Genomic DNA, 22,848 nt, shown 5'->3' with positions numbered 1-22,848 from the left:
GTTTCCAATTTCAATGCCGGGCAGTCGGAGAGAGTCATCCAGAGTGTTGCCCCATTACCTAGCAAAGCTTTAGCAGAGCGCGAATGTCTGTGTGGCAGCGAATGCAGTTCCAAGGGACAGTGAAAACCAGCTACAGCTTTCAGTGCTGGCAGCTTTCCTGTGGGCGCAATCTCTGGACGTTTCCAATTTGGCAGCCGGGCACTGGGACAGAGACATACAGAGTGTTGCCCCATTACCAAGCAAAGCTTTAGCAGAGCACGAATGTCTGTGTGGCAGCGAATGCAGTTCCAAGGGACAGTGAAAACCAGCTACAGCTTTCAGTGCTGGCAGATTTCCTGTGGACGGAATCTCAGGACGTTTCCAATTTAGCAGCCGGGATGTGCCAGAGAGAGATACAGAGTTTTGCCCCATTACGAAGCAAAGCTTTAGCAGAGCGCGAATGTCTGTGTGGCAGCAAATGCAGTTCCAAGGGACAGTGAAAACCAGCGACAGCTTTCAGTGCTGGCAGCTTTCCTGTGGCCGCTATCGCTGGACGTTTCCAATTTCACTGCCGGGCAGTCGGAGAGGGTTATACAGAGTTTTGCCCCATTACCTAGCAAAGCTTTAGCAGAGCGCGAATGTCTGTGTGGCAGCGAATGCAGTTCCAAGGGACAGTGAAAACCAGCTAGAGCTTTCACTGCTGGCAGCTTTCCTGTGGGCGCAATCTCTGGACGTTTCCAATTTGGCAGCCGGGCTCTGCCAGAGAGATATACAGAGTGTTGCTCCATTTCGAAGCAATGCTTTAGCAGAGCGCGAATGTCTGTGTGGCAGCGAATGCAGTTCCAAGGGACAGTGAAAACCAGCTACAGCTTTCAGTGCTGGCAGCTTTCCTGTGGGCGCAATCTCTGGACGTTTCCAATTTGGCAGCCGGGCACTGGGACAGAGTGTTACCCCATTACCAAGCAAAGCTTTAGCAGAGCACGAATGTCTGTGTGGCAGCGAATGCAGTTCCAAGGGACAGTGAAAACCAGCTGCAGCTTTCAGTGCTGGCAGCTTTCCTGTGGGCGCAATCTCTGGACGTTTCAAATTTGGCAGCCGGGATCTGCCAGAGAGAGATACAGAGTGTTGCCCCATTACCAAGCAAAGCTTTAGCAGAGCGCGAATGTCTGTGTGGCAGTGAATGCAGTTCCAAGGAACAGTGTAAACCAGCTGCAGCTTTCAGTGCTGGCAGCTTTCCTGTGGACGCAATCTCTGGACGTTTCCAATTTGGAAGACGGGCTCTGCCAGAGAGAGATACAGAGTGTTTCTCCATTACCAAGCAAAGCTTTAGCAGAGCGCGAATGTCTGTGTGGCAGCGAATGCAGTTCCAAGGGACAGTGAAAACCAGCTACAGCTTTCAGTGCTGGCAGCTTTCCTGTGGGCGCAATCTCTGGACGTTTCCAATTTGGCAGCCGGGCACTGGGACAGAGACATATAGAGTGTTGCCCCATTACCAAGCAAAGCTTTAGCAGAGCACGAATGTCTGTGTGGCAGCGAATGCAGTTCCAAGGGACAGTGAAAACCAGCTGCAGCTTTCAGTGCTGGCAGATTTCCTGTGGACGCAATCTCAGGACGTTTCCAATTTAGCAGCCGGGATGTGCCAGAGAGAGATACAAAGTGTTGCCCCATTACGAAGCAAAGCTTTAGCAGAGCGCGAATGTCTGTGTGGCAGCAAATGCAGTTCCAAGGGACAGTGAAAACCAGCTACAGCTTTCAGTGCTGGCAGCTTTCGTGTGGCTGCTAAGGCTGGACGTTTCCAATTTCACTGCCGGGCAGTCGGAGAGAGTTATACAGAGTTTTGCCCCATTACCTAGCAAAGCTTTAGCAGAGCGCGAATGTCTGTGTGGCAGCGAATGCAGTTCCAATGGACAGTGAAAACCAGCTAGAGCTTTCACTGCTGGCAGCTTTCCTGTGGGCGCAATCTCTGGACGTTTCCAATTTGGCAGCCGGGCTCTGCCAGAGAGATATACAAAGTGTTGCTCCATTTCGAAGCAATGCTTTAGCAGAGCGCGAATGTCTGTGTGGCAGCGAATGCAGTTCCAAGGGACAGTGAAAACCAGCTAGAGCTTTCAGTGCTGGCAGCTTTCCTGTGGGCGCAATCTCTGGACGTTTCCAATTTGGCAGCCGGGCACTGGGACAGAGTGTTACCCCATTACCAAGCAAAGCTTTAGCAGAGCACGAATGTCTGTGTGGCAGCGAATGCAGTTCCAAGGGACAGTGAAAACCAGCTGCAGCTTTCAGTGCTGGCAGCTTTCCTGTGGGCGCAATCTCTGGACGTTTCAAATTTGGCAGCCGGGATCTGCCAGAGAGAGATACAGAGTGTTGCCCCTTTACCAAGCAAAGCTTTAGCAGAGCGCGAATGTCTGTGTGGCAGCGAATGCAGTTCCAAGGGACAGTGAAAAGCAGCTACAGCTTTCAGTGCTGGCAGCTTTCCTGTGGGCGCTATCGCTGGACGTTTCCAATTTCACTGCCGGGCAGTCGGAGAGAGTTATACAGAGTTTTGCCCCATTACATAGCAAAGCTTTAGCAGAGCGCGAATGTCTGTGTGGCAGCGAATGCAGTTCCAAGGGACAGTGAAAAGCAGCTACAGCTTTCACTGCTGGCAGCTTTCGTGTGGCCGCTGTCGCTGGACGTTTCCAATTTCACTGCCGGGCAGTCGGAGAGAGTTATACAGAGTTTTGCCCCATTACCTAGCAAAGCTTTAGCAGAGCGCGAATGTCTGTGTGGCAGCGAATGCAGTTCCAAGGGACAGTGAAAACCAGCTAGAGCTTTCACTGCTGGCAGCTTTCCTGTGGGCGCAATCTCTGGACGTTTCCAATTTGGCAGCCGGGCTCTGCCAGAGAGATATACAGAGTGTTGCTCCATTTCGAAGCAATGCTTTAGCAGAGCGCGAATGTCTGTGTGGCAGCGAATGCAGTTCCAAGGGACAGTGAAAACCAGCTAGAGCTTTCAGTGCTGGCAGCTTTCCTGTGGGCGCAATCTCTGGACGTTTCCAATTTGGCAGCCGGGCACTGGGACAGAGTGTTACCCCATTACCAAGCAAAGCTATAGCAGAGCACGAATGTCTGTGTGGCAGCGAATGCAGTTCCAAGGGACAGTGAAAACCAGCTGCAGCTTTCAGTGCTGGCAGCTTTCCTGTGGGCGCAATCTCTGGACGTTTCAAATTTGGCAGCCGGGATCTGCCAGAGAGAGATACAGAGTGTTGCCCCATTACCAAGCAAAGCTTTAGCAGAGCGCGAGTGTCTGTGTGGCAGTGAATGCAGTTCCAAGGAACAGTGTAAACCAGCTGCAGCTTTCAGTGCTGGCAGCTTTCCTGTGGACGCAATCTCTGGACGTTTCCAATTTGGAAGACGGGCTCTGCCAGAGAGAGATACAGAGTGTTTCTCCATTACCAAGCAAAGCTTTAGCAGAGCGCGAATGTCTGTGTGGCAAGGAATGCAGTTCCAAGGGACAGTGAAAACCAGCTACAGCTTTCAGTGCTGGCAGCTTTCCTGTGGGCGCAATCTCTGGACGTTTTCAATTTGGCAGCCGGGCACTGGGACAGAGACATATAGAGTGTTGCCCCATTACCAAGCAAAGCTTTAGCAGAGCACGAATGTCTGTGTGGCAGCGAATGCAGTTCCAAGGGACAGTGAAAACCAGCTGCAGCTTTCAGTGCTGGCAGATTTCCTGTGGACGCAATCTCTGGACGTTTCCAATTTAGCAGCCGGGATGTGCCAGAGAGAGATACAAAGTGTTGCCCCATTACGAAGCAAAGCTTTAGCAGAGCGCGAATGTCTGTGTGGCAGCAAATGCAGTTCCAAGGGACAGTGAAAACCAGCTACAGCTTTCAGTGCTGGCAGCTTTCGTGTGGCTGCTATCGCTGGACGTTTCCAATTTCACTGCCGGGCAGTCGGAGAGAGTTATACAGAGTTTTGCCCCATTACCTAGCAAAGCTTTAGCAGAGCGCGAATGTCTGTGTGGCAGCGAATGCAGTTCCAAGGGACAGTGAAAACCAGCTAGAGCTTTCACTGCTGGCAGCTTTCCTGTGGGCGCAATCTCTGGACGTTTCCAATTTGGCAGCCGGGCTCTGCCAGAGAGATATACAAAGTGTTGCTCCATTTCGAAGCAATGCTTTAGCAGAGCGCGAATGTCTGTGTGGCAGCGAATGCAGTTCCAAGGGACAGTGAAAACCAGCTACAGCTTTCAGTGCTGGCAGCTTTCCTGTGGGCGCAATCTCTGGACTTTTCCAATTTGGCAGCCGGGCACTGGGACAGAGTGTTACCCCATTACCAAGCAATGCTTTAGCAGAGCACGAATGTCTGTGTGGCAGCGAATGCAGTTCCAAGGGACAGTGAAAACCAGCTGCAGCTTTTAGTGCTGGCTGCATTCCTGAGGGCGCAATCTCTGGACGTTTCAAATTTGGCAGCCGGGATCTGCCAGAGAGAGATACAGAGTGTTGCCCCTTTACCAAGCAAAGCTTTAGCAGAGCGCGAATGTCTGTGTGGCAGCGAATGCAGTTCCAAGGGACAGTGAAAAGCAGCTACAGCTTTCAGTGCTGGCAGCTTTCCTGTGGGCGCTATCGCTGGACGTTTCCAATTTCACTGCCGGGCAGTCGGAGAGAGTTATACAGAGTTTTGCCCCATTAGATAGCAAAGCTTTAGCAGAGCGCGAATGTCTGTGTGGCAGCGAATGCAGTTCCAAGGGACAGTGAAAACCAGCTACAGCTTTCAGTGCTGGCAGCTTTCCTGTGGGCGCAATCTCTGGACGTTTCCAATTTGGCAGCCGGGCTCTGCCAGAGAGATATACAAAGTGTTGCTCCATTTCGAAGCAATGCTTTAGCAGAGCGCGAATGTCTGTGTGGCAGCGAATGCAGTTCCAAGGGACAGTGAAAACCAGCTAGAGCTTTCAGTGCTGGCAGCTTTCCTGTGGGCGCAATCTCTGGACGTTTCCAATTTGGCAGCCGGGCACTGGGACAGAGTGTTACCCCATTACCAAGCAAAGCTTTAGCAGAGCACGAATGTCTGTGTGGCAGCGAATGCAGTTCCAAGGGACAGTGAAAACCAGCTGCAGCTTTCAGTGCTGGCAGCTTTCCTGTGGGCGCAATCTCTGGACGTTTCAAATTTGGCAGCCGGGATCTGCCAGAGAGAGATACAGAGTGTTGCCCCTTTACCAAGCAACGCTTTAGCAGAGCGCGAATGTCTGTGTGGCAGCGAATGCAGTTCCAAGGGACAGTGAAAAGCAGCTACAGCTTTCAGTGCTGGCAGCTTTCCTGTGGGCGCTATCGCTGGACGTTTCCAATTTCACTGCCGGGCAGTCGGAGAGAGTTATACAGAGTTTTGCCCCATTACATAGCAAAGCTTTAGCAGAGCGCGAATGTCTGTGTGGCAGCGAATGCAGTTCCAAGGGACAGTGAAAAGCAGCTACAGCTTTCACTGCTGGCAGCTTTCGTGTGGCCGCTATCGCTGGACGTTTCCAATTTCACTGCCGGGCAGTCGGAGATAGTTATACAGAGTTTTGCCCCATTACCTAGCAAAGCTTTAGCAGAGCGCGAATGTCTGTGTGGCAGCGAATGGAGTTCCAAGGGACAGTGAAAACCTGCTACAGCTTTCAGTGCTGGCAGCTTTCCTGTGGCCGCTATCGCTGGACGTTTCCAATTTGGCAGCCGGGCTCTGCCAGAGAGTGATACAGAGTGTTGCATCATTAGCTAGCAACGCTTTAGCAGAGCGCGAATGTCTGTGTGGCAGCGAATGCAGTTCCAAGGGACAGTGAAAACCAGCTACAGCTTTCAGTGCTGGCAGCTTTCCTGTGGGCGCAATCTCTGGATGTTTCCAATTTGGAAGACGGGCTCTGCCAGAGAGTGATACAGAGTGTTGCATCATTAGCTAGCAAAGCTTTATCAGAGCGCGAATGTCTGTGTGGCAGCGAATGCAGTTCCAAGGGACAGTGAAAACCAGCTGCAGCTTTCAGTGCTGGCAGCTTTCCTGTGGACGCCATATCTGGACGTTTCCAATTTGGCAGCCGGGATCTGCCAGAGAGAGATAAAGAGTGTTGCCCCATTACCAAGCAAAGCTTTAGCAGAGCGCGAATGTCTGTGTGGCAGCGAATGCAGTTCCAAGGGACAGTGAAAACCAGCTACAGCTTTCAGTGCTGGCAGCTTTCCTGTGGACGCAATCTCTGGACGTGTCCAATTTGGCAGCCGGGATCTGCCAGAGAGATACAGAGTATTGCTCCATTTCGAAGCAATGCTTTAGCAGAGCGCGAATGTCTGTGTGGCAGCGAATGCAGTTCCAAGGGACAGTGAAAACCAGCTACAGCTTTCAGTGCTGGCAGCTTTCCTGTGGGCGCAATCTCTGGACGTTTGCAATTTGGAAGGCGGGCACTGGGAAAGAGACATACAGAGTGTTGCCCCATTACGAAGCAAAGCTTTAGCAGAGCACGAATGTCTGTGTGGCAGCGAATGCAGTTCCAAGGGACAGTGAAAACCAGCTAGAGCTTTCAGTGCTGGCAGCTTTCCTGTGGGCGCAATCTCTGGACGTTTCCAATTTGGCAGCCGGGCACTGGGACAGAGTGTTACCCCATTACCAAGCAAAGCTTTAGCAGAGCACGAATGTCTGTGTGGCAGCGAATGCAGTTCCAAGGGACAGTGAAAACCAGCTGCAGCTTTCAGTGCTGGCAGCTTTCCTGTGGGCGCAATCTCTGGACGTTTCAAATTTGGCAGCCGGGATCTGCCAGAGAGAGATACAGAGTGTTGCCCCATTACCAAGCAAAGCTTTAGCAGAGCGCGAATGTCTGTGTGGCAGCGAATGCAGTTCCAAGGGACAGTGAAAAGCAGCTACAGCTTTCAGTGCTGGCAGCTTTCCTGTGGGCGCAATCTCTGGACGTTTCCAATTTGGCAGCCGGGCACTGGGACAGAGACATACAGAGTGTTGCCCCATTACCAAGCAAAGCTTTAGCAGAGCGCGAATGTCTGTGTGGCAGCGAATGCAGTTCCAAGGGACAGTGAAAACCAGCTAGAGCTTTCACTGCTGTCAGCTTTCCTGTGGGCGCAATCTCTGGACGTTTCCAATTTGGCAGCCGGGCTCTGCCAGAGAGATATACAAAGTGTTGCTCCATTTCGAAGCAATGCTTTAGCAGAGCGCGAATGTCTGTGTGGCAGCGAATGCAGTTCCAAGGGACAGTGAAAACCAGCTAGAGCTTTCAGTGCTGGCAGCTTTCCTGTGGGCGCAATCTCTGGACGTTTCCAATTTGGCAGCCGGGCACTGGTACAGAGTGTTACCCCATTACCAAGCAAAGCTTTAGCAGAGCACGAATGTCTGTGTGGCAGCGAATGCAGTTCCAAGGGACAGTGAAAACCAGCTGCAGCTTTCAGTGCTGGCAGCTTTCCTGTGGGCGCAATCTCTGGACGTTTCAAATTTGGCAGCCGGGATCTGCCAGAGAGTGATACAGAGTGTTGCCCCTTTACCAAGCAAAGCTTTAGCAGAGCGCGAATGTCTGTGTGGCAGCGAATGCAGTTCCAAGGGACAGTGAAAAGCAGCTACAGCTTTCACTGCTGGCAGCTTTCGTGTGGCCGCTATCGCTGGACGTTTCCAATTTCACTGCCGGGCAGTCGGAGAGAGTTATACAGAGTTTTGCCCCATTACCTAGCAAAGCTTTAGCAGAGCGCGAATGTCTGTGTGGCAGCGAATGGAGTTCCAAGGGACAGTGAAAACCTGCTACAGCTTTCAGTGCTGGCAGCTTTCCTGTGGCCGCTATCGCTGGACGTTTCCAATTTGGCAGCCGGGCTCTGCCAGAGAGTGATATAGAGTGTTGCATCATTAGCTAGCAACGCTTTAGCAGAGCGCGAATGTCTGTGTGGCAGCGAATGCAGTTCCAAGGGACAGTGAAAACCAGCTGCAGCTTTCAGTGCTGGCAGCTTTCCTGTGGACGCCATATCTGGACGTTTCCAATTTGGCAGCCGGGATCTGCCAGAGAGAGATAAAGAGTGTTGCCCCATTACCAAGCAAAGCTTTAGCAGAGCGCGAATGTCTGTGTGGCAGCGAATGCAGTTCCAAGGGACAGTGAAAACCAGCTACAGCTTTCAGTGCTGGCAGCTTTCCTGTGGACGCAATCTCTGGACGTGTCCAATTTGGCAGCCGGGATCTGCCAGAGAGAGATACAGAGTGTTGCTCCATTTCGAAGCAATGCTTTAGCAGAGCGCGAATGTCTGTGTGGCAGCGAATGCAGTTCCAAGGGACAGTGAAAACCAGCTGCAGCTTTCAGTGCTGGCAGATTTCCTGTGGACGCAATCTCAGGACGTTTCCAATTAGCAGCCGGGATGTGCCAGAGAGAGATACAAAGTTTTGCCCCATTACGAAGCAAAGCTTTAGCAGAGCGCGAATGTCTGTGTGGCAGCAAATGCAGTTCCAAGGGACAGTGAAAACCAGCTACAGCTTTCAGTGCTGGCAGCTTTCGTGTGGCTGCTATCGCTGGACTTTTCCAATTTCACTGCCGGGCAGTCGGAGAGAGTTATACAGAGTTTTGCCCCATTACCTAGCAAAGCTTTAGCAGAGCGCGAATGTCTGTGTGGCAGCGAATGCAGTTCCAAGGGACAGTGAAAACCAGCTAGAGCTTTCACTGCTGGCAGCTTTCCTGTGGGCGCAATCTCTGGACGTTTCCAATTTGGCAGCCGGGCTCTGCCAGAGAGATATACAAAGTTTTGCTCCATTTCGAAGCAATGCTTTAGCAGAGCGCGAATGTCTGTGTGGCAGCGAATGCAGTTCCAAGGGACAGTGAAAACCAGCTAGAGCTTTCAGTGCTGGCAGCTTTCCTGTGGGCGCAATCTCTGGACTTTTCCAATTTGGCAGCCGGGCACTGGGACAGAGTGTTACCCCATTACCAAGCAAAGCTTTAGCAGAGCACGAATGTCTGTGTGGCAGCGAATGCAGTTCCAAGGGACAGTGAAAACCAGCTGCAGCTTTTAGTGCTGGCTGCTTTCCTGTGGGCGCAATCTCTGGACGTTTCAAATTTGGCAGCCGGGATCTGCCAGAGAGAGATACAGAGTGTTGCCCCTTTACCAAGCAAAGCTTTAGCAGAGCGCGAATGTCTGTGTGGCAGCGAATGCAGTTCCAAGGGACAGTGAAAAGCAGCTACAGCTTTCAGTGCTGGCAGCTTTCCTGTGGGCGCTATCGCTGGATGTTTCCAATTTCACTGCCGGGCAGTCGGAGAGAGTTATACAGAGTTTTGCCCCATTACATAGCAAAGCTTTAGCAGAGCGCGAATGTCTGTGTGGCAGCGAATGCAGTTCCAAGGGACAGTGAAAAGCAGCTACAGCTTTCAGTGCTGGCAGCTTTCCTGTGGGCGCTATCGCTGGACGTTTCCAATTTCACTGCCGGGCAGTCGGAGAGAGTTATACAGAGTTTTGCCCCATTAGATAGCAAAGCTTTAGCAGAGCGCGAATGTCTGTGTGGCAGCGAATGCAGTTCCAAGGGACAGTGAAAACCAGCTACAGCTTTCAGTGCTGGCAGCTTTCCTGTGGGCGCAATCTCTGGACGTTTCCAATTTGGCAGCCGGGCACTGGGACAGAGACATACAGAGTGTTGCCCCATTACCAAGCAAAGCTTTAGCAGAGCACGAATGTCTGTGTGGCAGCGAATGCAGTTCCAAGGGACAGTGAAAACCAGCTGCAGCTTTCAGTGCTGGCAGATTTCCTGTGGACGCAATCTCAGGACGTTTCCAATTTAGCAGCCGGGATGTGCCAGAGAGAGATACAAAGTGTTGCCCCATTACGAAGCAAAGCTTTAGCAGAGCGCGAATGTCTGTGTGGCAGCAAATGCAGTTCCAAGGGACAGTGAAAACCAGCTACAGCTTTCAGTGCTGGCAGCTTTCGTGTGGCTGCTAAGGCTGGATGTTTCCAATTTCACTGCCGGGCAGTCGGAGAGAGTTATACAGAGTTTTGCCCCATTACCTAGCAAAGCTTTAGCAGAGCGCGAATGTCTGTGTGGCAGCGAATGCAGTTCCAAGGGACAGTGAAAACCAGCTAGAGCTTTCACTGCTGGCAGCTTTCCTGTGGGCGCAATCTCTGGACGTTTCCAATTTGGCAGCCGGGCTCTGCCAGAGAGATATACAAAGTGTTGCTCCATTTCGAAGCAATGCTTTAGCAGAGCGCGAATGTCTGTGTGGCAGCGAATGCAGTTCCAAGGGACAGTGAAAACCAGCTAGAGCTTTCAGTGCTGGCAGCTTTCCTGTGGGCGCAATCTCTGGACGTTTCCAATTTGGCAGCCGGGCACTGGGACAGAGTGTTACCCCATTACCAAGCAAAGCTTTAGCAGAGCACGAATGTCTGTGTGGCAGCGAATGCAGTTCCAAGGGACAGTGAAAACCAGCTGCAGCTTTCAGTGCTGGCAGCTTTCCTGTGGGCGCAATCTCTGGACGTTTCAAATTTGGCAGCCGGGATCTGCCAGAGAGAGATACAGAGTGTTGCCCCTTTACCAAGCAACGCTTTAGCAGAGCGCGAATGTCTGTGTGGCAGCGAATGCAGTTCCAAGGGACAGTGAAAAGCAGCTACAGCTTTCAGTGCTGGCAGCTTTCCTGTGGGCGCTATCGCTGGACGTTTCCAATTTCACTGCCGGGCAGTCGGAGAGAGTTATACAGAGTTTTGCCCCATTACATAGCAAAGCTTTAGCAGAGCGCGAATGTCTGTGTGGCAGCGAATGCAGTTCCAAGGGACAGTGAAAAGCGGCTACAGCTTTCACTGCTGGCAGCTTTCGTGTGGCCGCTATCGCTGGACGTTTCCAATTTCACTGCCGGGCAGTCGGAGAGAGTTATACAGAGTTTTGCCCCATTACCTAGCATAGCTTTAGCAGAGCGCGAATGTCTGTGTGGCAGCGAATGCAGTTCCAAGGGACAGTGAAAACTTGCTACAGCTTTCAGTGCTGGCAGCTTTCCTGTGGCCGCTATCGCTGGACGTTTCCAATTTGGCAGCCGCGCTCTGCCAGAGAGTGATACAGAGTGTTGCATCATTAGCTTGCAACGCTTTAGCAGAGCGCGAATGTCTGTGTGGCAGCGAATGCAGTTCCAAGGGACAGTGAAAACCAGCTACAGCTTTCAGTGCGGGCAACTTCCCTGTGGGCGCAATCTCTGGACGTTTCCAATTTGGAAGACGGGCTCTGCCAGAGAGTGATACAGAGTGTTGCATCATTAGCTAGCAAAGCTTTAGCAGAGCGCGAATGTCTGTTTGCAGCGAATGCAGTTCCAAGGGACAGTGAAAACCAGCTACAGCTTTCAGTGTTGGCAGCTTTCCTGTGGGCGCAATCTCTGGACGTTTCCAATTTGGCAGCCGGGCTCTGCCAGAGCGATATACAGAGTGTTGCTCCATTTCGAAGCAATGCTTTACCAGAGCGCGAATGTCTGTGTGGCAGCGAATGCAGTTCCAAGGGACAGTGAAAGCCAGATACAGCTTTCAGTGCTGGCAGCTTTCCTGAGGGCACAATGTCTGGAAGTTTCCAATTTGGCAGCCGGGCTCTGCCAGAGAGATATACAGAGTGTTGCTGCATTACCAAGCAATGCTTTACCAGAGCGCGAATGTCTGTGTGGTAGCGAATGCAGTTCCAAGGGACAGTGAAAACCAGCTACAGCTTTCAGTGCTGGCAGCATTCCTGTGGGCGCAATCTCTGGACGTTTCCAATTTGGCAGCCGGGCTCTGCCAGAGAGAGATACAGAGTGTTGCACCATTACCAAGCAAAGCTTTAGTAGAGCGCGAATGTCTGTGTGTCAGCGAATGCAGTTCCAAGGGACAGTGAAAACCAGCTACAGCTTTCAGTGCTGGCAGCATTCCTGTGGGCGCAATCTCTGGACGTTTCCAATTTGGCAGCCGTGCTCTGCCAGCGAGAGATACAGAGTGTTGCTCCATTTCGAAGCAATGCTTTAGCAGAGTGCGAATGTCTGTGTTGCAGGGAATGCAGTTCCAAGGGACAGTGAAAACCAGCTACAGCTTTCAGTGCTGGCAGCTTTCCTGTGGGTGCAATCTCTGGACTTTTCCAATTTGGCAGCCGTGGTCTGCCAGAGAGAGATACAGAGTGTTGCTCCATTTCGAAGGAATGCTTTAGCAGAGTCCGAATGTCTGTGTGGCAGCGAATGCAGTTCCAAGGGACAGTGAAAACCAGCTACAGCTTTCAGTGCTGGCAGCTTTCCTGTGGGCGCAATCTCTGGACGTTTCCAATTTGGCAGCCGGGCACTGGGACAGAGACATACAGAGTGTTGCCCCATTACCAAGCAAAGCTTTAGCAGAGCACGAATGTCTGTGTGGCAGCGAATGCAGTTCCAAGGGACAGTGAAAACCAGCTGCAGCTTTCAGTGCTGGCAGATTTCCTGTGGACGCAATCTCAGGACGTTTCCAATTTAGCAGCCGGGATGTGCCAGAGAGAGATACAGAGTGTTGCCCCATTACGAAGCAAAGCTTTAGCAGAGCGCGAATGTCTGTGTGGCAGCAAATGCAGTTCCAAGGGACAGTGAAAACCAGCTACAGCTTTCAGTGCTGGCAGCTTTCGTGTGGCCGCTATCGCTTGACGTTTCCAATTTCACTGCCGGGCAGTCGGAGAGAGTCATACAGAGTGTTGCCCCATTACCTAGCAAAGCTTTAGCAGAGCGCGAATGTCTGTGTGGCAGCGAATGCAGTTCCAAGGGACAGTGAAAACCAGCTAGAGCTTTCACTGCTGGCAGCTTTCCTGTGGGCGCAATCTGTGGACGTTTCCAATTTGGCAGCCGGGCTCTGCCAGAGAGAGATACAGAGTGTTGCTCCATTTCGAAGCAATGCTTTAGCAGAGCGCGAATGTCTGTGTGGCAGCGAATGCAGTTCCAAGGGACAGTGAAAACCAGCTAGAGCTTTCAGTGCTGGCAGCTTTCCTGTGGGCGCAATCTCTGGACGTTTCCAATTTGGCAGCCCGGCACTGGGACAGAGTGTTACCCCATTACCAAGCAAAGCTTTAGCAGAGCACGAATGTCTGTGTGGCAGCGAATGCAGTTCCAAGGGACAGTGAAAACCAGCTGCAGCTTTCAGTGCTGGCAGCTTTCCTGTGGGCGCAATCTCTGGACGTTTCAAATTTGGCAGCCGGGATGTGCCAGAGAGAGATACAAAGTGTTGCCCCATTACGAAGCAAAGCTTTAGCAGAGCGCGAATGTCTGTGAGGCAGCAAATGCAGTTCCAAGGGACAGTGAAAACCAGCTAGAGCTTTCACTGCTGGCAGCTTTCCTGTGGGCGCAATCTCTGGACGTTTCCAATTTGGCAGCCGGGCTCTGCCAGAGAGATATACAAAGTGTTGCTCCATTTCGAAGCAATGCTTTAGCAGAGCGCGAATGTCTGTGTGGCAGCGAATGCAGTTCCAAGGGACAGTGAAAACCAGCTAGAGCTTTCAGTGCTGGCAGCTTTCCTGTGGGCGCAATCTCTGGACGTTTCCAATTTGGCAGCCGGGCACTGGGACAGAGTGTTACCCCATTACCAAGCAAAGCTTTAGCAGAGCACGAATGTCTGTGTGGCAGCGAATGCAGTTCCAAGGGACAGTGAAATCCAGCTGCAGCTTTCAGTGCTGGCAGCTTTCCTGTGGGCGCAATCTCTGGACGTTTCAAATTTGGCAGCCGGGATCTGCCAGAGAGAGATACAGAGTGTTGCCCCTTTACCAAGCAAAGCTTTAGCAGAGCGCGAATGTCTGTGTGGCAGCGAATGCAGTTCCAAGGGACAGTGAAAAGCAGCTACAGCTTTCAGTGCTGGCAGCTTTCCTGTGGGCGCTATCGCTGGACGTTTCCAATTTCACTGCCGGGCAGTCGGAGAGAGTTATACAGAGTTTTGCCCCATTACCTAGCAAAGCTTTAGCAGAGCGCGAATGTCTGTGTGGCAGCGAAGGCAGTTCCAGGGGACAGTGAAAACCTGCTACAGTTTTCAGTGCTGGCAGCTTTCCTGTGGCCGCTATCGCTGGACGTTTCCAATTTGGCAGCCGGGCTCTGCCAGAGAGTGATACAGAGTGTTGCATCATTAGCTAGCAACGCTTTAGCAGAGCGCGAATGTCTGTGTGGCAGCGAATGCAGTTCCAAGGGACAGTGAAAACCAGCTACAGCTTTCAGTGCTGGCAGCTTTCCTGTTGGCGTAATCTCTGGACGTTTCCAATTTGGCAGTCGGGCACTGGGACAGAGACATACAGAGTATTGCCCCATTACCAAGCAAAGCTTTAGCAGAGCACGAATGTCTGTGTGGCAGCGAATGCAGTTCCAAGGGACAGTGAAAACCAGCTGCAGCTTTCAGTGCTGGCAGCTTTCCTGAGGGCACAATGTCTGGAAGTTTCCAATTTGGCAGCCGGGCTCTGCCAGAGAGATATACAGAGTGTTGATCCATTTCGAAGCAATGCTTTACCAGAGCGCGAATGTCTGTGTGGTAGCGAATGCAGTTCCAAGGGACAGTGAAAACAAGCTACAGCTTTCAGTGCTGGCAGCTTTCCTGTGGCCCCAATCTCTGGACGTTTTCAATTTAGCAGCCGGGCTCTGCCAGAGAGAGATACAGAGTGTTGCACCATTACCAAGCAAAGCTTTAGCAGAGCGCGAATGTCTGTGTGGCAGCGAATGCAGTTCCAAGGGACAGTGAAAACCAGCTACAGCTTTCAGTGCTGGCAGCATTCCTGTGGGCGCAATCTCTGGACGTTTCCAATTTGGCAGCCGGGCACTGGGACAGAGACATACAGAGTGTTACCCCATTACCAAGCAAAGCTTTAGCAGAGCACGAATGTCTGTGTGGCAGCGAATGCAGTTCCAAGGGACAGTGAAAACCAGCTACAGCTTTCAGTGCTGGCAGCTTTCCTGTGGGCACAATCTCTGGACGTGTCCAATTTGGCAGCCGTGCTCTGCCAGAGAGAGATACAGAGTGTTGATCCATTTCGAAGCAATGCTTTAGCAGAGTGCGAATGTCTGTGTGGCAGGGAATGCAGTTCCAAGGGACAGTGAAAACCAGCTGCAGCTTTCAGTGCTGGCAGCTTTCCTGTGGGCGCAATATCTGGACGTTTCAAATTTGGCAGCCGGGATCTGCCAGAGAGAGATACAGAGTGTTGCCCCATTACCAAGCAAAGCTTTAGCAGAGCGCGAATGTCTGTGTGGCAGCGAATGCAGTTCCAAGGGACAGTGAAAAGCAGCTACAGCTTTCAGTGCTGGCAGCTTTCCTGTGGGCGCTATCGCTGGACGTTTCCAATTTCACTGCCGGGCAGTCGGAGAGAGTTATAGAGAGTTTTGCCCCATTACCTAGCAAAGCTTTAGCAGAGCGCGAATGTCTGTGTGGCAGCGAATGCAGTTCCAAGGGACAGTGAAAACCAGCTACAGCTTTCAGTGCTGGCGGCTTTCTTGCGGGCGCACTCTCGGGACGTTTCCAATTTGGCAGCCGGGCTCTGCCAGAGAGAGATACAGAGTGTTGCCCCTTTACCAAGCAAAGCTTTAGCAGAGCGCGAATGTCTGTGTGGCAGCGAATGCAGTTCCAAGGGACAGTGAAAACCAGCTACAGCTTTCACTGCTGGCAGCTTTCGTGTGGCCGCTATCGCTGGACGTTTCCAATTTCAATGCCGGGCAGTCGGAGAGAGTTATACAGAGTGTTGCATCATTAGCTAGCAAAGCTTTACCAGAGCGCGAATGTCTGTGTGGCAGCGAATGCAGTTCCAAGGGACAGTGAAAACCTGCTACAGCTTTCAGTGCTGGCAGCTTTCCTGTGGCCGCTATCGCTGGACGTTTCCAATTTGGCAGCCGCGCTCTGCCAGAGAGTGATACAGAGTGTTGCATCATTAGCTAGCAACGCTTTAGCAGAGCGCGAATGTCTGTGTGGCAGCGAATGCAGTTCCAAGGGACAGTGAAAAACAGCTACAGCTTTCAGTGCTGGCAACTTCCCTGTGGGCGCAATCTCTGGACGTTTCCAATTTGGAAGACGGGCTCTGCCAGAGAGTGATACAGAGTGTTGCATCATTAGCAAGCAAAGCTTTAGCAGAGCGCGAATGTCTGTGTGGCAGCGAATGCAGTTCCAAGGGACAGTGAAAACCAGCTACAGCTTTCAGTGTTGGCAGCTTTCCTGTGGGCGCAATCTCTGGACGTTTCCAATTTGGCAGCCGGGCTCTGCCAGAGCGATATACAGAGTGTTGCTCCATTTCGAAGCAATGCTTTACCAGAGCGCGAATGTCTGTGTGGCAGCGAATGCAGTTCCAAGGGACAGTGAAAGCCAGATACAGCTTTCAGTGCTGGCAGCTTTCCTGAGGGCACAATGTCTGGAATTTTCCAATTTGGCAGCCGGGCTCTGCCAGAGAGATATACAGAGTGTTGCTCCATTACCAAGCAATGCTTTACCAGAGCGCGAATGTCTGTGTGGTAGCGAATGCAGTTCCAAGGGACAGTGAAAACCAGCTACAGCTTTCAGTGCTGGCAGCTTTCCTGTGGGCCCAATCTCTGGACGTTTCCAATTTGGCAGCCGGGCTCTGCCAGAGAGAGATACAGAGTGTTGCACCATTACCAAGCAAAGCTTTAGTAGAGCGCGAATGTCTGTGTGGCAGCGAATGCAGTTCCAAGGGACAGTGAAAACCAGCTACAGCTTTCAGTGCTGGCAGCATTCCTGTGGGCGCAATCTCTGGACGTTTCCAATTTGGCAGCCGTGCTCTGCCAGCGAGAGATAGAGAGTGTTGCTCCATTTCGAAGCAATGCTTTAGCAGAGTGCGAATGTCTGTGTTGCAGGGAATGCAGTTCCAAGGGACAGTGAAAACCAGCTACAGCTTTCAGTGCTGGCAGCTTTCCTGTGGGCGCAATCTCTGGACGTTTCCAATTTGGCAGCCGTGGTCTGCCAGAGAGAGATACAGAGTGTTGCTCCATTTCGAAGGAATGCTTTAGCAGAGTCCGAATGTCTGTGTGGCAGCGAATGCAGTTCCAAGGGACAGTGAAAACCAGCTACAGCTTTCAGTGCTGGCAGCTTTCCTGTGGGCGCAATCTCTGGACGTTTCCAATTTGGCAGCCGGGCACTGGGACAGAGACATACAGAGTGTTGCCCCATTACCAAGCAAAGCTTTAGCAGAGCACGAATGTCTGTGTGGCAGCGAATGCAGTTCCAAGGGACAGTGAAAACCAGCTGCAGCTTTCAGTGCTGGCAGATTTCCTGTGGACGCAATCTCAGGACGTTTCCAATTTAGCAGCCGGGATGTGCCAGAGAGAGATACAGAGTTTTGCCCCATTACCTAGCAAAGCTTTAGCAGAGCGCGAATGTCTGTGTGGCAGCGAATGCAGTTCCAAGGGACAGTGAAAACCAGCTAGAGCTTTCACTGCTGGCAGCTTTCCTGTGGGCGCAATCTGTGGACGTTTCCAATTTGGCAGCCGGGCTCTGCCAGAGAGAGATACAGAGTGTTGCTCCATTTCGAAGCAATGCTTTAGCAGAGCGCGAATGTCTGTGTGGCAGCGAATGCAGTTCCAAGGGACAGTGAAAACCAGCTAGAGCTTTCAGTGCTGGCAGCTTTCCTGTGGGCGCAATCTCTGGACGTTTCCAATTTGGCAGCCGGGCACTGGGACAGAGTGTTACTCCATTACCAAGCAAAGCTTTAGCAGAGCACGAATGTCTGTGTGGCAGCGAATGCAGTTCCAAGGGACAGTGAAAACCAGCTGCAGCTTTCAGTGCTGGCAGCTTTCCTGTGGTCGCAATCTCTGGACGTTTCAAATTTGGCAGCCGGGATCTGCCAGAGAGAGATACAGAGTGTTGCCCCATTACCAAGCAAAGCTTTAGCAGAGCGCGAATGTCTGTGTGGCAGCGAATGCAGTTCCAAGGGACAGTGAAAAGCAGCTACAGCTTTCAGTGCTGGCAGCTTTCCTGTGGGCGCTATCGCTGGACGTTTCCAATTTCACTGCCGGGCAGTCGGAGAGAGTTATACAGAGTTTTGCCCCATTACATAGCAAAGCTTTAGCAGAGCGCGAATGTCTGTGTGGCAGCGAATGCAGTTCCAAGGGACAGTGAAAAGCAGCTACAGCTTTCAGTGCTGGCAGCTTTCCTGTGGGCGCTATCTCTGGACGTTTCCAATTTGGCAGCCGGGCACTGGGACAGAGATATACAGAGTGTTGCCCCATTACCAAGCAAAGCTTTAGCAGAGCACGAATGTCTGTGTGGCAGCGAATGCAGTTCCAAGGGACAGTGAAAACCAGCTACAGCTTTCACTGCTGGCAGCTTTCGTGTGGCCGCTATCGCTGGACGTTTCCAATTTCAATGCCGGGCAGTCGGAGAGAGTTATACAGAGTTTTGCCCCATTACCTAGCATAGCTTTAGCAGAGCGCGAATGTCTGTGTGGCAGCGAATGCAGTTCCAAGGGACAGTGAAAACCTGCTACAGCTTTCAGTGCTGGCAGCTTTCCTGTGGCCGCTATCGCTGGACGTTTCCAATTTGGCAGCCGCGCTCTGCCAGAGAGTGATACAGAGTGTTGCATCATTAGCTAGCAACGCTTTAGCAGAGCGCGAATGTCTGTGTGGCAGCGAATGCAGTTCCAAGGGACAGTGAAAACCAGCTACAGCTTTCAGTGCTGGCAACTTCCCTGTGGGCGCAATCTCTGGACGTTTCCAATTTGGAAGACGGGCTCTGCCAGAGAGTGATACAGAGTGTTGCATCATTAGCTAGCAAAGCTTTAGCAGAGCACGAATGTCTGTGTGGCAGCGAATGCAGTTCCAAGGGACAGTGAAAACCAGCTACAGCTTTCAGTGTTGGCAGCTTTCCTGTGGGCGCAATCTCTGGACGTTTCCAATTTGGCAGCCGGGCTCTGCCAGAGCGATATACAGAGTGTTGCTCCATTTCGAAGCAATGCTTTACCAGAGCGCGAATGTCTGTGTGGCAGCGAATGCAGTTCCAAGGGACAGTGAAAGCCAGATACAGCTTTCAGTGCTGGCAGCTTTCCTGAGGGCACAATGTCTGGAAGTTTCCAATTTGGCAGCCGGGCTCTGCCAGAGAGATATACAGAGTGTTGCTCCATTACCAAGCAATGCTTTACCAGAGCGCGAATGTCTGTGTGGTAGCGAATGCAGTTCCAAGGGACAGTGAAAACCAGCTACAGCTTTCAGTGCTGGCAGCTTTCCTGTGGGCCCAATCTCTGGACGTTTCCAATTTGGCAGCCGGGCTCTGCCAGAGAGAGATACAGAGTGTTGCACCATTACCAAGCAAAGCTTTAGTAGAGCGCGAATGTCTGTGTGTCAGCGAATGCAGTTCCAAGGGACAGTGAAAACCAGCTACAGCTTTCAGTGCTGGCAGCATTCCTGTGGGCGCAATCTCTGGACGTTTCCAATTTGGCAGCCGTGCTCTGCCAGCGAGAGATACAGAGTGTTGCTCCATTTCGAAGCAATGCTTTAGCAGAGTGCGAATGTCTGTGTTGCAGGGAATGCAGTTCCAAGGGACAGTGAAAACCAGCTACAGCTTTCAGTGCTGGCAGCTTTCCTGTGGGCGCAATCTCTGGACGTTTCCAATTTGGCAGCCGTGGTCTGCCAGAGAGAGATACAGAGTGTTGCTCCATTTCGAAGGAATGCTTTAGCAGAGTCCGAATGTCTGTGTGGCAGCGAATGCAGTTCCAAGGGACAGTGAAAACCAGCTACAGCTTTCAGTGCTGGCAGCTTTCCTGTGGGCGCAATCTCTGGACGTTTCCAATTTGGCAGCCGGGCACTGGGACAGAGACATACAGAGTGTTGCCCCATTACCAAGCAAAGCTTTAGCAGAGCACGAATGTCTGTGTGGCAGCGAATGCAGTTCCAAGGGACAGTGAAAACCAGCTGCAGCTTTCAGTGCTGGCAGATTTCCTGTGGACGCAATCTCAGGACGTTTCCAATTTAGCAGCCGGGATGTGCCAGAGAGAGATACAGAGTGTTGCCCCATTACGAAGCAAAGCTTTAGCAGAGCGCGAATGTCTGTGTGGCAGCAAATGCAGTTCCAAGGGACAGTGAAAACCAGCTACAGCTTTCAGTGCTGGCAGCTTTCGTGTGGCCGCTATCGCTTGACGTTTCCAATTTCACTGCCGGGCTGTCGGAGAGAGTCATACAGAGTGTTGCCCCATTACCTAGCAAAGCTTTAGCAGAGCGCGAATGTCTGTGTGGCAGCGAATGCAGTTCCAAGGGACAGTGAAAACCAGCTAGAGCTTTCAGTGCTGGCAGCTTTCCTGTGGGCGCAATCTCTGGACGTTTCCAATTTGGCAGCCCGGCACTGGGACAGAGTGTTACCCCATTACCAAGCAAAGCTTTAGCAGAGCACGAATGTCTGTGTGGCAGCGAATGCAGTTCCAAGGGACAGTGAAAACCAGCTGCAGCTTTCAGTGCTGGCAGCTTTCCTGTGGGCGCAATCTCTGGACGTTTCAAATTTGGCAGCCGGGATCTGCCAGAGAGATATACAGAGTGTTGCCCCATTACCAAGCAAAGCTTTAGCAGAGCGCGAATGTCTGTGTGGCAGCGAATGCAGTTCCAAGGGACAGTGAAAACCAGCTGCAGCTTTCAGTGCTGGCAGCTTTCCTGTGGACGCAATCTCGGGACGTTTCCAATTTGGCAGCCGGGATCTGCCAGAGAGAGATACAGAGTGTTGCTCCATTTCGAAGCAATGCTTTAGCAGAGCGCGAATGTCTGTGTGGCAGCGAATGCAGTTCCAAGGCACAGTGAAAACCAGCTACAGCTTTCAGTGCTGGCAGCTTTCCTGTGGGCGCAATCTCTGGACGTTTCCAATTTGGAAGGCGGGCACTGGGACAGAGACATACAGAGTGTTGCCCCATTACCAAGCAAAGCTTTAGCAGAGCACGAATGTCTGCGTGGCAGCGAATGCAGTTCCAAGGGACAGTGAAAACCAGCTGCAGCTTTCAGTGCTGGCAGATTTCCTGTGGACGCAATCTCAGGACGTTTCCAATTTAGCAGCCGGGATGTGCCAGAGAGAGATACAGAGTGTTGCCCCATTACGAAGCAAAGCTTTAGCAGAGCGCGAATGTCTGTGTGGCAGCAAATGCAGTTCCAAGGGACAGTGAAAACCAGCTACAGCTTTCAGTGCTGGCAGCTTTCGTGTGGCCGCTATCGCTGGACGTTTCCAATTTCACTGCCGGGCAGTCGGAGAGAGTTATACAGAGTTTTGCCCCATTACCTAGCAAAGCTTTAGCAGAGCGCGAATGTCTGTGTGGCAGCGAATGCAGTTCCAAGGGACAGTGAAAACCAGCTAGAGCTTTCACTGCTGGCAGCTTTCCTGTGGGCGCAATCTCTGGACGTTTCCAATTTGGCAGCCGGGCACTGGGACAGAGACATACAGAGTGTTGCCCCATTACCAAGCAAAGCTTTAGCAGAGCGCGAATGTCTGTGTGGCAGCGAATGCAGTTCCAAGGGACAGTGAAAAGCAGCTACAGCTTTCAGTGCTGGCAGCTTTCCTGTGGGCGCTATCGCTGGACGTTTCCAATTTCACTGCCGGGCAGTCGGAGAGAGTTATACAGAGTTTTGCCCCATTACATAGCAAAGCTTTAGCAGAGCGCGAATGTCTGTGTGGCAGCGAATGCAGTTCCAAGGGACAGTGAAAAGCAGCTACAGCTTTCAGTGCTGGCAGCTTTCCTGTGGGCGCTATCGCTGGACGTTTCCAATTTCACTGCCGGGCAGTCGGAGAGAGTTATACAGAGTTTTGCCCCATTACCTAGCAAAGCTTTAGCAGAGCGCGAATGTCTGTGTGGCAGCGAATGCAGTTCCAAGGGACAGTGAAAACCAGCTAGAGCTTTCAGTGCTGGCAGCTTTCCTGTGGGCGCAATCTCTGGACGTTTCCAATTTGGCAGCCGGGCACTGGGACAGAGACATACAGAGTGTTGCCCCATTACCAAGCAAAGCTTTAGCAGAGCACGAATGTCTGTGTGGCAGCGAATGCAGTTCCAAGGGACAGTGAAAACCAGCTGCAGCTTTCAGTGCTGGCAGATTTCCTGTGGACGCAATCTCAGGACGTTTCCAATTTAGCAGCCGGGATGTGCCAGAGAGAGATACAAAGTGTTGCCCCATTACGAAGCAAAGCTTTAGCAGAGCGCGAATGTCTGTGTGGCAGCAAATGCAGTTCCAAGGGACAGTGAAAACCAGCTAGATCTTTCCCTGCTGGCAGCTTTCCTGTGGGCGCAATCTCTGGACGTTTCCAATTTGGCAGCCGGGCTCTGCCAGAGAGATATACAAAGTGTTGCTCCATTTCGAAGCAATGCTTTAGCAGAGCGCGAATGTCTGTGTGGCAGCGAATGCAGTTCCAAGGGACAGTGAAAACCAGCTAGAGCTTTCAGTGCTGGCAGCTTTCCTGTGGGCGCAATCTCTGGACGTTTCCAATTTGGCAGCCGGGCTCTGCCAGAGAGTGATACAGAGTGTTGCATCATTAGCTAGCAACGCTTTAGCAGAGCGCGAATGTCTGTGTGGCAGCGAATGCAGTTCCAAGGGACAGTGAAAACCAGCTGCAGCTTTCAGTGCTGGCAGATTTCCTGTGGACGCAATCTCAGGACGTTTCCAATTTAGCAGCCGGGATGTGCCAGAGAGAGATACAGAGTGTTGCCCCATTACGAAGCAAAGCTTAAGCAGAGCGCGAATGTCTGTGTGGCAGCGAATGCAGTTCCAAGGGACAGTGAAAACCAGCTGCAGCTTTCAGTGCTGGCAGATTTCCTGTGGACGCCATCTCTGGATGTTTCCAATTTGGCAGCCGGGATCTGCCAGAGAGAGATAAAGAGTGTTGCCCCATTACCAAGCAAAGCTTAAGCAGAGCGCGAATGTCTGTGTGGCAGCGAATGCAGTTCCAAGGGACAGTGAAAACCAGCTACAGCTTTCAGTGCTGGCAGCTTTCCTGTTGGCGTAATCTCTGGACGTTTCCAATTTGGCAGTCGG

This window comes from Mycteria americana, chromosome 15 (genome assembly GCF_035582795.1).
Source record: "Mycteria americana isolate JAX WOST 10 ecotype Jacksonville Zoo and Gardens chromosome 15, USCA_MyAme_1.0, whole genome shotgun sequence".
In the NCBI taxonomy this organism is placed as follows: domain Eukaryota; kingdom Metazoa; phylum Chordata; class Aves; order Ciconiiformes; family Ciconiidae; genus Mycteria; species Mycteria americana.
This window is presented reverse-complemented; position numbering follows the sequence as displayed.